This window comes from Sminthopsis crassicaudata, chromosome 1 (assembly GCF_048593235.1).
Source record: "Sminthopsis crassicaudata isolate SCR6 chromosome 1, ASM4859323v1, whole genome shotgun sequence".
Classification (NCBI taxonomy): Eukaryota; Metazoa; Chordata; class Mammalia; order Dasyuromorphia; family Dasyuridae; genus Sminthopsis; species Sminthopsis crassicaudata.
The window spans coordinates 667621794-667635979 of record NC_133617.1 but is presented as its reverse complement, the minus strand read 5'-3'; the positions used below and the strand labels follow the sequence as shown (position 1 = coordinate 667635979).

Below are 14186 nucleotides of genomic sequence, written 5' to 3'. Positions count from 1 at the left end.
GTCAGGTTGCACAACCAGAATTAGTCTTATGCTCAGGATCAAGCAAAGGGTTTTAGCCAGAGTAGGTTGTTTGGACACAAGCTTTGGGTGATCTATCTACAAAAGGTAACTAAAAAATCTTTGAGCAATATCTCTTACATCCACATCTTTTTTTCTGTAGTCTCACTATCTTACACCAAGATAGTTCAGGTCTTCATTATACCCCACCCTGGATGGTACCAAAAATTGCCCTGCCTCCAACCTCTATTTAATCTGAGACAGATTACTTTTCTTTACTATCTCTCCTCCAGTACAAAAGTGGTATAGCTTTAACTTGCATTAGCAATGCCTATCATCTGTCTTTTATTTTTCACTTGTTATTTTCTTTGTTTTCTTGGAAGAGCAATATAATGAATATTTTGTTTGCATGACTTCACATGTATTAATGGTATATTATTATATATCATATTAAACATATATCATGTTTTTGCTTTCTCATTGGGTGAGGAATGGGCATGAGTGAAAGAGAGAATTTGGAATTCAAATATATAAAAATATAAAAGTCTAGAGAATAGATATTTTGGTTTTGGGAAAACCAAAGCAAATGCATAACACAACTTAAATAAATTTTTTACATGGAGAATGGGGCAGAGTCATAACACCTAAAGCTCTTCTGCTATCATGATGGCCTGGCCAGCAATTTTTCATGAATGATTGTAAATCTTCCTTCCATTTCTCTACAGGATTGTGACCCTAAAGTTGTTAGGCCTATATTTTGGGATAATGGGGATCCTATTTCATGGATTTATTCATCTTATTTTTCTGTGGTTAATAGAAATTAGCCAGGGATGTAGACAGACCTAATCAGGTCAAAATAAGAATCAGTTTAGAAAATCTGGTCCTGGGCCCCAGTGACTCAGTGTGTATCTATAAGCAACATCTTGAGGCTTTCCTTCTCATTATAATCTTAGAGTAGCATTGAGGAAGAGAAATTGTTTTGTGATATACAGGGTACTCATCTACTTAGATATTCCCTGTATGGTGAAGAATGCTACACTTATTATTTGTTCTCTCTATAGTTCAGGAATTCTTAAACTGTAGTTTAAACCTGTACGGGAAAAACTCCATCATTATTTCAATATAATGAAATTCTTCTGGAAATCTACATATTTTATTTATTCATTTAAAAAACATGTATCTATTATACACAGAAAAAGAACTGATGAGTCTGAATTCAAATTGAAGCATACTATATTTACTTTTTGTGTATCTTTTTTCCTTTTATTTTTTTCTTTTACAACTAATATATGAATATGTTTTACATGATTGCACATGATGTTACAAATCACTTAGCATCTTAGGGGGGAGTAGAGAAGGAAAGGAAAAAAATTGGAACCCAAAATCTTATTAAAATGAATTTTAAAAATGAAAAAAAGAATGTTAAAAATTGTCTTTAAATGTTATTAAAACAATAAAATACTATTTTAAAAGAAAATGGTTCTGAGAAGGGGTTCATAGGCTTCACCAGACATTGCCAAAAGGATCTATGACACAAAGAAAGGTTAATAACTCCTGTTCTAGTCCTGTGTTTGCAAATGGTCTGTGGGGTATTTACATCTGAATCTATCCAGCACTCCATCTTTCCCACCTTTGCTCAGTGTCCTCTATACCTAGCATGCCATCTTCTTATTTTAAAGTCATCTTTAACTATGATTTAAACTAACCTCAGGACGCCCTCAGCTCACCATTTCATGGAGGTTGGAGTTACACATTTCCGATGTCTTTGGACTTTTTCAATGTCTTGATCAATTGTGCTGATTTTTTTCCCTTTTTAAAAATACTATTTGTTGCATGGGATGACTCATTGGTAGGAGGAAGTATGAAAAGGATACTAGGAATAACTGAGAGATGGTCTAAGAAACTTAAGACATCATTAAAAACTTAATTAAATAAAAATAAAGGCTAACCTCAATGCTCCTTCTCTGGTAAACCTTCCTTGATACCCCTCTGTTGGTATCCACATACAGCACTTTTTTATATTTCTCTGATGTATATTATAATTAGTTGTATGTATATCCCTCCAACTAAATTCTAAGCTTGATAAAGCCATTGAGTATGTGAAAATCTAAAATTTGTACCATATTCCAGTCTCTGGCATAGAAATCTGCACATTTATAAATGAATAACATGGAGGGATTGCGGTCTTCCCAGATGGAGAGAACACCCCCATAGATGAAACTGACACTTTGGGGGAGTGTCTTTCAAAGCCTACCACTTACCTCCCTTTTGACAGTTCCTTTTTGTTGGTCTCATTTCTCCTAATGCCTCTAATATGGATTCTCAATTCCAGAAAAATTAATCTATTTGCCATGTATTATCCTATCACAACATACACTCCCTATCTGTTCACTCTCTTCCTGCATCCAGAATGCCTTATGTCCCCTTCCTTTTATGCATATTCTTTACTTTTACCCAAACTCACTTCCTTCAGCAAGCTTTTCTGATTGATTCTACCTAATTCTGATCATTCTCCAACTCTGCATTTCCCCTCATTACAACCATCACCAAAAGTATTTATTAGCAAATTGTCTAGAAAAAAGGATAATCAAGATGGTGAGGAGATTGTCTGGAAAGCTATCAATTATATTCATGTTGCACTTGTTCTAATTAGCCCCAGAAGACTGAACTAGGAACAAATAAGAGGAGAAAGTTACTGAGGACAGATTTTGGCTCAATAAAAAGAAAAACAATTAAAATACGGAGCTATCCAAATAGAGAATGAGACATCTATGGGATGAGTTCACCATCAGTGGAAGTATGTGACTACAAGTTGGATGACTATTTGATAGAGATGCTAGAGAAAAGATTCCTGCTTTAAATAGAGAGTGGAAGCCATGCTTCCTGAGGTACCTCATAATTCCATGACTCAGCTTGTAATTTGAATTTTACAGGAGTATCTCTAGTATACTTTCTGTATAAGTGCTATAAGTCCTCCCGCCTCCACCAAATCTCAAGATTCCTGAGAGCAAGGACAGATCTCTCCTTCCCTTCTGTTCCCCAGAATTCCTGGAGTGGGGCTCTGCACTGAGCAGAGATTCTTTCAGCATTCGGAACTGACAGTGAGCACAGAATCAAGTTGGCCAAGGGGAAGGGATGGCACAAATCCATCCCCAGTAAGCCACTTCTGACAGAAATAGCTAGTAGAGAAGTTGGCAACCTCTGTATAGAGAGGCACGCCAAGCACCCAGTCTCTTCCTGTCTTGTCTCTTCAAGGGGAGTATGTGCCCAAGTCAGAAAGACACACAGATGGGTGGCGACTCCTGACCAGTTGTGTGACTACAAGTCCCTTTAAAGGTGTGAGCTTTAGTTTATCCCTCTGTACAATGGGGACTATTCATCTTCCCAGGGCTTGGTGAGGAAAGTGCTTTGTAGATGCTAAAGTACTAAAGAAATGGCAGCTATGATTAGTGTTGATGTCATGGCGATAGCACTCACAAGGGCAAGGGAGGTCACAGGTGCTTTCCAAGAGAGCTGGGATTCTTGCTGGGGACCTGTTTGTCTTGTCTGCCTGCAGGAACAAAGGGAGCCATGGGAGGGGCCCTGCCTGGTCAGGTCACAACAGGAATCCACCGGTGCTGACACCTGGCCAGGGCTCTGCCAACTCAGCAAATGCCAAGAGCAACTCGCCTTTGTGCCAGTGAAAGTGATCTTCCCAATGCATGCTATAGGTTGATTGCATTCTGCCATATTTTTGTGTCCTGTGATTCACAAATCATTTTCCTTCTAATAAGTCTGGGAGGTGGAGAGGGTGAAGATAATTTCTCATATTTTACAGATAAGGAAACTGAGGCTCCTAAAAGGGAGCTGCCCTGCTTATGGTCACCCAGATGGGGAGGGTCTGAGGCAGGACCTCTCCATCGCACCAAGATATTTTAAGAGCAATGCCAGCAGGAGGCAAGTTCCAGAGCGATGATGGGCTGGGTGTCCATCTTGTGGGGATAAGTCTAGCTAAATCTAGGGGGCTTCTCATCCTCCATTCATGTATTCAATGACCATTTTATTGAGTATCTACTATGTGCACTTTACTTAAGCTCAGCAGGGGACTGCTCAGGAAACAATGACATTTTATGACCTGGCAGATGATGAAACAGCAAAGAGGGCCTGCGATCTGCATCCGTGGAGGGAGAAGCCACACTGGAAAAGTTAAGTCATCTTCTGAAACATTAAAAAAGGCAAATCCACAAATGACACACAACTCACGGGGAAGTCCGTGAAATTAGGTAAGGAAAAGTGTGGCAGGACCAACATGATGCAGTCTTCTGCCTTCCTTAAGCAAAGGGGCCAGAGCCCCCAAGGACAGTTGTGTCTCTTCCATCCTCATGATTTCCCATTCTCCTGGGACTTGTGGTGAGAGGGTCTGAGTTTGGCTGCCTGCCTAGCCTAGAAGATAGTATAAAAGGCAAAGCCCTGGACTTGGAGTCAGGACATGGGTTTGCATCCCAGCTTTGCACCTTAATAACAATGTCACCAAAGTAGAGGTTTTAGCCTCTCTACTCCTCAAGTTTCTTATCTGTAAAATGGAGATAATAATACTTGCACTACTTTGCTCACAGAATTCCTGAAGGAAAGTACTTTGAGCATCTAAAAGAATAAAGAAAGATTAGTTTGCTATTATTCCACATAGTCTAATTGAATGAAAATTGCATTTAAGGTTTTTAATTAGCTCAATTGTGGTGGGGGAGAGAGAAATTTAAAAAGAATCCTGGGCAGATGGTGGAATGAGAGGTAACCTAGGATACTACTTCCTGTTCACTATCCAAAAAAATGCCCCATACTCATCAAATACAGCACTGACAAGAAGGAAAGGAAAAGAACTTGCTATATAACTTGCCATTTTTACTATGAGAAAATAATTGAGAACCAGTTCACCAGACCATTCTTGTGATTCCCCATCCTCAAAACTGCCTCTTTTTCTCCCTCACACCTCAGATAGTCTATGGCTGCTATTACTAGGTTGGCCCCAAATCCCTAGTGGTATTTCTAGTTTTAGGCACTAATATTTGAAATTAATCCTGTGGCAGTATCCTAAGGTTTTCTTCCTCCCTGGGCATGAATCCAATCTCTGAGGTTGAAAAAGAAGGAAAAGGGGAAACTGGATAGGAATGTGAATCTTGAGAGAAGATTGTGGATGAGAGAAGAGTTCAGAAATGGCATTGGCCATAACTTTTTTTTTGAAGTCTGGGAGTGAATAACTTTTCATTAGAAAAAAATGAGACAAAAGTGGGACAAAAGTGGAGAAATGACCCAATTGCAAAAGGCATCTCGGAGCTTCCTCTAAGCAATCTATTTTTTTTTTCTTTTGGGGGCTGGGAAATGTTTATTTATTTAATATTTCCCCCAGTTACATTACAAATAATTTTTTTAACATTTGTTTTTAAGATATTTGAGTTCTAGGTTCTCTTATCCCCATTCTCTTATCCCCACCTACAATTAAACATTTTTCCATAAAAATCAAGTTGTGAAAAAAACATACATTTCTCAGCCTAATGAAAATACAAATCCTTAAGAAAATTTAATTTAAAAATAGAGAGAAAAAGAGAAGAATGCTTCAATCTGCAGACTTGATCAGTTCCTTCTCTGGGTATGGATAGGATTTTTCATCATAAATCCTTCAGAATAGTTGTGGATGATTATATTACTGAGAATAACAGTAATTTACAGCTGCTTATCCCAGTTACTTTGTATACAGTTTCTTTCACTTTGTTCATGGAAAACGTTCCATGTTTTTTTTTCTTTTCTGAGAGCATCCTGCTCATCACTGAGCAGAGAAGAATAGCATTCCATCATCCGTCAGCCAAACTTGCCTCAATTTTTTTTAGCAATTACTATTATAATTTGTATCTCCCCTGTTTATTCTCTCTCTCCTTTCACCTTTTTCCCTCCTCAAAAGTGATTTGCTACTAACTACTCCCTCTCCCAATATGCCTCTTTTTTATCACCCTTCCCTCTTCCCATATCCCATTCCCCTACTATTTTCCTGCAGAGTAAGATAGAAGTCTATATTCCTATTTAGTATGTATACTTTTTTCTATTTGAGCCAATTCCGATCTTTCAACAATCTTTTGGGGTACCTTCTCTCCACCCCCTTCTCAGTCTAGGATATAAAGAAAGTCAGTCTCAAAAGGAGGCTAGAAAAGATGGAGAATAGGTCCAAATACAATGGCCTTTTATAACTCCCTGAAGCAATATCCCAATAGATTACCCTCACTCCTTGAGGACTGTATATCTTGTCCAAACCTAGTGGTCTAAGAAAAGAGGAAATAATATCATGGCTGTAGAAAGGGCCTGGATTTATGGTCAGAAAAGGATTAGAAAAAAATAGAAAAAAAAGGAAAAGGATTTAAAGAAGCAAGTTTATAATAGCAGGAGCACTACAGAAAAATCAGCAGTGTCCCTGATACACAGATAAAAGCTGACTGAAGAAATGAAATGGATAAATTTTCAAAGGAAAAAGATATTTCAATTAACAAGAAATTCACAACAAAGGGAAATGAGTTAAAAAAATGTCCTGTGGACAGTGACACCATTATGACAAATTATGCAAAGCCTCCTGAAACAACAGTGGAGTCAGCAATACCAGTATTTGACCTATAGCTCAAAGAGATCAAAGACAGGGACAAAGGATGCACATGCACAAAAATATTAATAGGAGATCTTTTTTTAGTGACAAAGAACTTGAAATTAAAGTAGTAGACATCAATTTTTGAGGAAATATCTGTATATCACATCTAAATATATAAAAGTATATGAATATAATAAAATATTACTTGAAGAAATAATGAAATGGAAAGAATTCTGGGAAGATTTGTATGAACTGATGTGGTGAAGTGGGTAGAATCAGATGGATAATTTATATAAGAATAAGAACATTGCAAAGACAATGTTGAAGATAACTTTGAAAGACTTAAGGGTTCTGTTCAATTTAATAACCAACCACAATTTCAAAGGACCAATGATGAAGCCTGCTATCAGCCTCCTAACAGGGGAAGAGACAAATATTTTTAAACATTGACAACATAAATGTTTTACTTAATGATGCATATTTGTTTTGTTTTGTTTTTCCTAATGCAGACAAGATTAGAAGGGAAACAATAAATTGAGAAAAACATTTTTACATTTAAGGATTCTGATAAAAGCCTCATTTCTAAAATATTTAGAGAATTGATTCAAATTTATAAGAATTCAAGCCAAGCTCCAATTAATAAATGGTCAAAGGATATTAACAGACAATTTTCATATAAAGAAATTAAAACTATTTCTACTTATGTGAAGGTGCTATAAATCACTATTGATCAAGGAATGCAAATTAAGACAACTCTGAGATATCACTACACACCTGTCAGATTGGCTAAGATGACAGGAACAAATAATGATGAATGTTGGAGGGCCTGTGGGAAAACTGGGACACTGATACATTGTTGGTGGAACTGTGAACGGATCCAGACATTCTGGAAAGCAATTTGGAACTATACTATGGTCCATACTGGACTATGCAAAAGGTTGTCAAACTGTGCATACCCTTTGATCCAGCAGTGTAGTTATTGCTCTTATATCCCAAAGAGATCTTAAAGGAGGGAAAGGGACCTGTATGTGCAGAAATGTTTGTGGCAGCCCTCAAGAAACTGGAAACTTAGTGGATGCCCATCAGTTAGAGAATGGCTGAATAAGTTATGGTATATGAATGTTATGGAATATTATTGTTCTGTAAGGAACGATCAGCACGATGATTTCAGAAAGGTGTGGAGAGACATGAAGTAATACTAAGTGAAATGAATAGAACCAGATCATTGTACACAACATCAACAACATTATGCCATGGTCGATTCTGATAAACATATCTCTTTCCAACAATGAGATGACTCAGGCCAGTTCCAATAATCTTGTGATAAAGAAAGTCATCTACACCCAAAGAGAGGACTGTGGGAATTGAATGTGGATCACAACATAACATTCTCACTCTTTTTGTTGTTGTTCACTTGCATTTTGTTTTCTTACTCATTTTCTTTCTTTTTTGATCTGATTTTTCTTGTATAGCAAGAGAATCATATAAATATGTATACACATATTGTATTTAACATATATTTTTAACATGTATAACATATATTGGATTGCTTCCCATTTAGGGGAGGAGTGGAGGAAAGGAGGGTAAAATCTGAAACACAAGGCTATGTAAGGGTCATTGTTGAAAAATTATCTGTGTATATGTTTTGTAAATAAAAAGCTTAAAAAAATAAAAATGTATTTAAAATTTACAAACTGAAAAAAGGTTTTGTTTTTCCCCTCTAAATAGAGGAGAAAGATGAAAAGGAGAAAAAAAATAGATTTTTGTTTATTTTAAAAAAATTTTAAACAATGATGGAACAACTCCAAAGACCTCCAGAATGATTCAGAAATCAGAGAAATTCAACAAGAGAAAAATGGCTAGAAATTAGAATTCATAAGGAAGAAATCAATAAAACAATTATAATGGTGGTCTGTTTAAATGTTGAAACCACTTGAGATATAGAGACAAAGACAATGGGAGGCTCAAGATGAAAAGTAGGAGAAAAACCCCTGCCTATGCCCCTCAGGGTAGCCAAGGGAACACCTGAGGGAGAGATAAAACCTGCCTATTCCTGAGAGAGGACACATATTACATAAATATGAGAGGGAAAATTTTAGAATAATAGGCAGAAATTCTCCCCAAACACTAATTATGTGAAAAACAAAATGACACAATTAGAATGCAAAAGTGAAAAATCAGAAGGAAAATTAATTGAAAGACATTATGTGTGTGATGAATACAGAGAAGTATAGAAAGATTTACATGAGTCTGTGTAGAGTGAAGCAAAGCTAAGAAAATAAATACAACAATGTGAATGGAAAGAAAAACTACGTATCATAACATCCAAAGTAACCGTGACAAATTATAAAGATCAAGTGGGGCTCAAATGAAAAGAGATGAGAATATATCCACAAGCCCACTTTCCTCCACGGAAGTCAGAGGTCCATAGGTGTTATATACTGCACATGTTTTTGAACTTTTTCAATGAATGCAACAGTTATGTTGATGTCTGTTTCTCTTAAGAAGTATTATTTGTGGGCAGCTAGGTGGCACAGCTAGGAGCACCAGCCCTGAAGTCAGGAAGACCTGAGTTCAAATTTGACCTGACACTTAATACTTCTTAGCTTGTGTGACCCTGGGCAAGTCACTTAACCCCAATTGCCTTGGGGGGGGGGGGAATACTATTTGTTATATAGGATGCCTCCTGGGGGTAAGAAGAGAAATACCTGGGATAATTAAAATGAGGTAAGAAACTGAAAATATCAACAAAAACGTATTTAAAATAAATAATTTTTTAAAAAAGATGAACATCAAGAAAGTAAACCAAAGTCAAGAAGATGTGAGAATGGGATTTTGTAATGAGAAAGTTTGGACAGTTCACTACTTAATCTTCTCCCAGATAGGGCTGAGTATTTAAGAAAGAGGAAATGATTTCCACCTAAAGGGAGAGAACTCAGACATCAGTGTTTCATAAGACCAAAGGAATGGACAGCACAAGTGATGAGGAAAAAGGCAAAGATCAGGACTGGGCCCATCAGGCACAGGATACAGAATAATTTACATTGCCCATTTCTGCTTCTGTTAAGCATTTCCTACATTCATATAAACAGATGCTATAGTATTAGGAATGGAAACAAGTTTAAAAGGGGGTGGAGGAAAGAGTTAAATGAAAACAACTTGTCTTGATAATTAGTATCATAGAAATAGAAAAATGGATGAAATGGAAGGTAAAGACAGGATGAATTTAAAGAAGGGTAAAATCAGAGAGAGACAGAGAGACAAAATCAGAGACAGAAAAAAGAAAAGAGAAAGAAAGAAATTTGAGGAAGAGATTAAGATCAGATTAATTTAAGGAAAACAAATCAAAGGGACTAAGACCTAATTTTAAAGGAGAAAAATATATACATAATATATATGTACATATACAAGTACATGTATATTTACAATAAATCAAAAATTCTCAACTAAATAATAAAATGGGAATTCTGAAAAGTAAAGCTTAACAAAAAAAAAGCAAAAAGACCAAGTTGACTTCTGAGGGAAAAAAATCCTGAATTGATTAATCTGATTTTTAAAAAGAGAAGAAAATCAAATTTTTCATATCAAAAATTAAAAAAGAATTCACAACTGAAGAGGAATTAAATAATAAAAAAAAAAAAAAAACAGGTAGCCCAACTCTCATATAGTTACTCTAGCACAAACCAGAATATATGGTGATTTTTTTTTTTAAAAAAGCACATAAAACTACAGTAATTTACTTTTTCACTTTTTCGTTCCATAACTGCACATAAAATCAACCAGAAATCCACGGAGTATACAAGAGGGCCCTGGAAAGGCCAGTTATAACACAGGCAAACAAGATAGCAGCTCCCGTACAACCAGAGACATAGATATGCAGGGCTCTCTCACCTGAGGCAGCAAGAGAAGACTTCCTGAGAAAGCCCCAGGGTGGTTGGAACTCATAGCAGGAGACTTTGGAAGCAACCAGTAAAGTCAGTAGTTCAAGTTAGCTTCAGACTAGAAAACCCCAGGCCCTAGGGCTTCAGGGTCAATGGCACTTTGTCCCATCAGGCCACAGAGGGTCCTGAAGAGCCATTGTGCTGAAGGAAGGTAAGTCTGAAGTCAGAAGTTGAAGTGAGAAGTTGAAGTCAGTGTAAGAATCCAGACTGTGAGCAAGCAGGGTCAATCACCCAACCCCCAAAACTCAGCAAGAGGAGGTTTCTGACCTGTTACAATGTCCCAATTCAAGAATTAAGGATGGAGAAATGAATAAACACAAGAATATATGACCACTCTATAGATGTATAATAGAGCCAAGATATCCAAAATCCAACCCACAATGAAAGAGTAACTCCATAAGTTGCAAGAAGAGACTCAAAGGGAAAAAAAATGGATTTTTCATTAACTACATGAATATCCAGAAGAAAGGAAGAGATAAAAATGAAATAAATCCTCTATCAAAAAGAACTGGAAAGAGAATAAATATTTTAGAACACAAAGTGGTTAATCCTACCCAAGTGATGGCTTCCCAAGAATAAGACAAAATAGAAATCAAAGACTCCATGAGACAGCAAAAAATATTGGTATAAAAAAGTCTGAAAAATAGAAACAAATATAATGTATCTGCTGCTAATAGCAAATGACCTGGAAAATAATAAAAAGAAATAATTTAACAACAATTATCAGACTCCCTGAAAACAATTCTGAACACTATTTTTCAAGAAATAATAAATGAAAAATTCCCAGATCTATTAGAACTAGGAGGTGGTGGGGAAAGGAGGAAATGGAGCCCAAATGGCAGATTAAAGGTAACAAATGAGCTGAACTTTCTTAACATTCCCCTCCAAATGATTTTTATACTTCATATTAAATTTTGAAATGTCAGAGCCAAGAAAAGGTCAGGGTGAAACAATTTTCCAGCTTAAGAAAACTTAAGAGGTCAGCAGGAGAGGTCTGTAAAACTAGGGTAGAGGCCTGTATAGAGTGTCTGCATGGGCTGGCATCAATAGTGGAATGCAGCAGCAATTTTGAGAATGCTCAGCCCAGAAATGTTCTGGGTCACAGTTTCAGGGCACAAAGAATAGAAAGGTGGAAAAGAGTGCTAATATTTATAGTTGAAGAGTAAGCAAGGGCTTTTAGATAAGAGTAAAGACAAGAAAGATAGTGACATAGCTCCCCCCAAATCCCACCACCATGGAGGCACCAAAAACTTGCAAAACCAGATCTGAAAACTGTAGCATTTAAAACCCTGAAGCTTGGACAGTGACTCTCCACATCCAAGTTAACTTTAAGTTCAAAGTCAAGAAATATACTGGAAAAATGAGTAAACAGCAACAACAACAACAACAAAAAACCTTGATCACCACAAACTATTATAGTAGTAGGAAAGACCAAGACAAACCCAGAAAACAACAATGTGAAAAATAGCTATAACCAAAGTCTCAAAGAAAAATGTTTAAATCTTAGAAAAGTTAAAGAAGTAAGAGTGACAGAGCAAAAATTGGGAAAAGAAATGAGAGTAATCCAAGTAAAATATGAAATGAGAATTAACAGCTTGATAAAAGAGGCAAAAACATGCCCTAAAAAAGAATTGACTTAATAGTAAGAGGCACAAAAATTCATAAAAAAATAAAGAACTTCTGAAAAAGCAGAATTGGCCAAATGGAAAGAGAAATAGAAAAGTTCACTGAAGAAAATAATTCTTCAAAACTTAGAACTGGGTAAGTAGAAACTAATGATTTCAACATCAAGAAACAATAAACAAAGTCAAAAGGATGGGAAAATAGAAGAAAATGTGAAATATCTCATTGGAGAAACACCTGATATAGAAAACAGATCAAGAAGAAACAATCTAAGTGTAATTGAACTACATATGAAAACCATGACCAAAAAAAGATTTTAGATATCATTATTTCAAGAGATTAGAAAGGAAAACTGCACTTGTATCTTAGCTCCCTGGGACTTGGGAGGAGGTGATAGAAATTTAAAAAATCAGTTGATCACCTCCTAAAAGAGATCCTCAAATGAAAACTCGCAGGAATATTTTAGCCAAATTCCAGAGTTCTCAGGTCAAGGAGAAAATATCGTGAGCAGTCAGAAAGAAAACTCAAATATCATAGACTCACAGTTAGGATCATAAAAGATTTAGCAGCTTCCATGTCAAGGAAGAGGAAAGCTTAGAATATGATATATTAGAAAGCAAAGGAACTAGGATTACATAACTCATCCACTAAAAATTTCAGGGTGGGTATGGGATAAGTGGGTAAATGGACATTTAATAAAACAAGAGGACTTTCAAGCAAGCATTTCTGATGAAAAGACCGTAACTGAATAGAAAATCTGACATTTCGAACAAAAGCTTTAAGAGAAACATAAAAAGGCAAACATGAAAAAGTAATCATAAGGGACTCAAATGAAGTTAAACTGTTGACATTCCTATATAAAAAGATAACACATGTAACTCCTAAGAAGGAGTCTGCATAGACAGAGGGAATGAAAGTTAGTTGATTACATTGTGATTATTTAAACAAAAATAAAAGAATGAGAAAGAGAGATGCACTGGGAGAAGGGAGAAGGAAGAAGTAGAATGGGGAAATTTTTCTCATACGAAGTTGTCCTGCAAAGAAGAGATTTTACAGTGGATAGGAAAAGGGATTGGTTGTGGATGGAGAGAAATGCTTGAATATCACTCTTATTGGAATTGGTTCAAAGAGAAAAATCATATAAATATATACACAGACACACTGAACTAGGTATAGAAATCTATCTGAAAAGCTTGGACTTACATGAACTGATGCTGAATGAAGTTCAGAACCAGAAAAACATTGTGCACAATAATAGCAACATTGTGTGATGATATAACTTTGATAGATTTAGCTCTTTTCAGCAATACCAAAGATAATTCCAAAAAACTCATATCTACAGAGGGAACTAGGGAGTCTGAATACAAATCAAAGCATACTATTTTCATTTTTTGTTTTTCATATATCTTATGGTTTTGTTCTAGTTCTTTCCTATCATGACTAATGTGGAAATATGTTTAACATGATTGTACATATATAACCTATATCAGATTGCTTGTCATATTAGGGAGAAAAAAATGAAAAGGAGGAAGAAAAAATGCAAATGAAAATCTTACAAAAGTAAATGTTGATAATTATCTTTACATGTAATTGAAAAAATACTAATTAATGAAAAAACAAAAATTAAAATGAAGATCTCAATAAAAATAAAATATTTAAAAGTAGACATATTTGAAATAAGGACACACAGAGTTTAAAAAGTGGGTTGCTGGAACAGCATTTATTATGCTTCAACAGAGGTTAAAAGAAAGCAGGGAACTTCAGACAAAACAAAATAAAAATACACCTAATTAAAATAGATAATTGAGGGAGACCACATTTTGGTAAAAGGTACAATAAACATCAAAAATTTTTACTGCCATCTTTCTCTAATAAAGGCTTCATTTCTCATATATATAAAATAAAAGAATAGAACAGAGTCAAATTTATAAAAATAAGAGCCATTTTCCAATTGAGAAATATTCAAAGGATATGAACACAGCTATCTATAGTCATATGAAAAATAAATGCTGTAATCAGTA

At 35.6% G+C, this 14186-nt stretch overlaps 1 protein-coding gene across 4 annotated transcripts in view; it reads right to left on the bottom strand.

The window, feature by feature from the left end:
• Nucleotides 1-14186, bottom strand: part of CCDC13 (coiled-coil domain containing 13) — a 114385-nt gene that overhangs the window by 14826 nt on the left and 85373 nt on the right. The gene's annotated exons all lie outside the window — the stretch shown is intronic.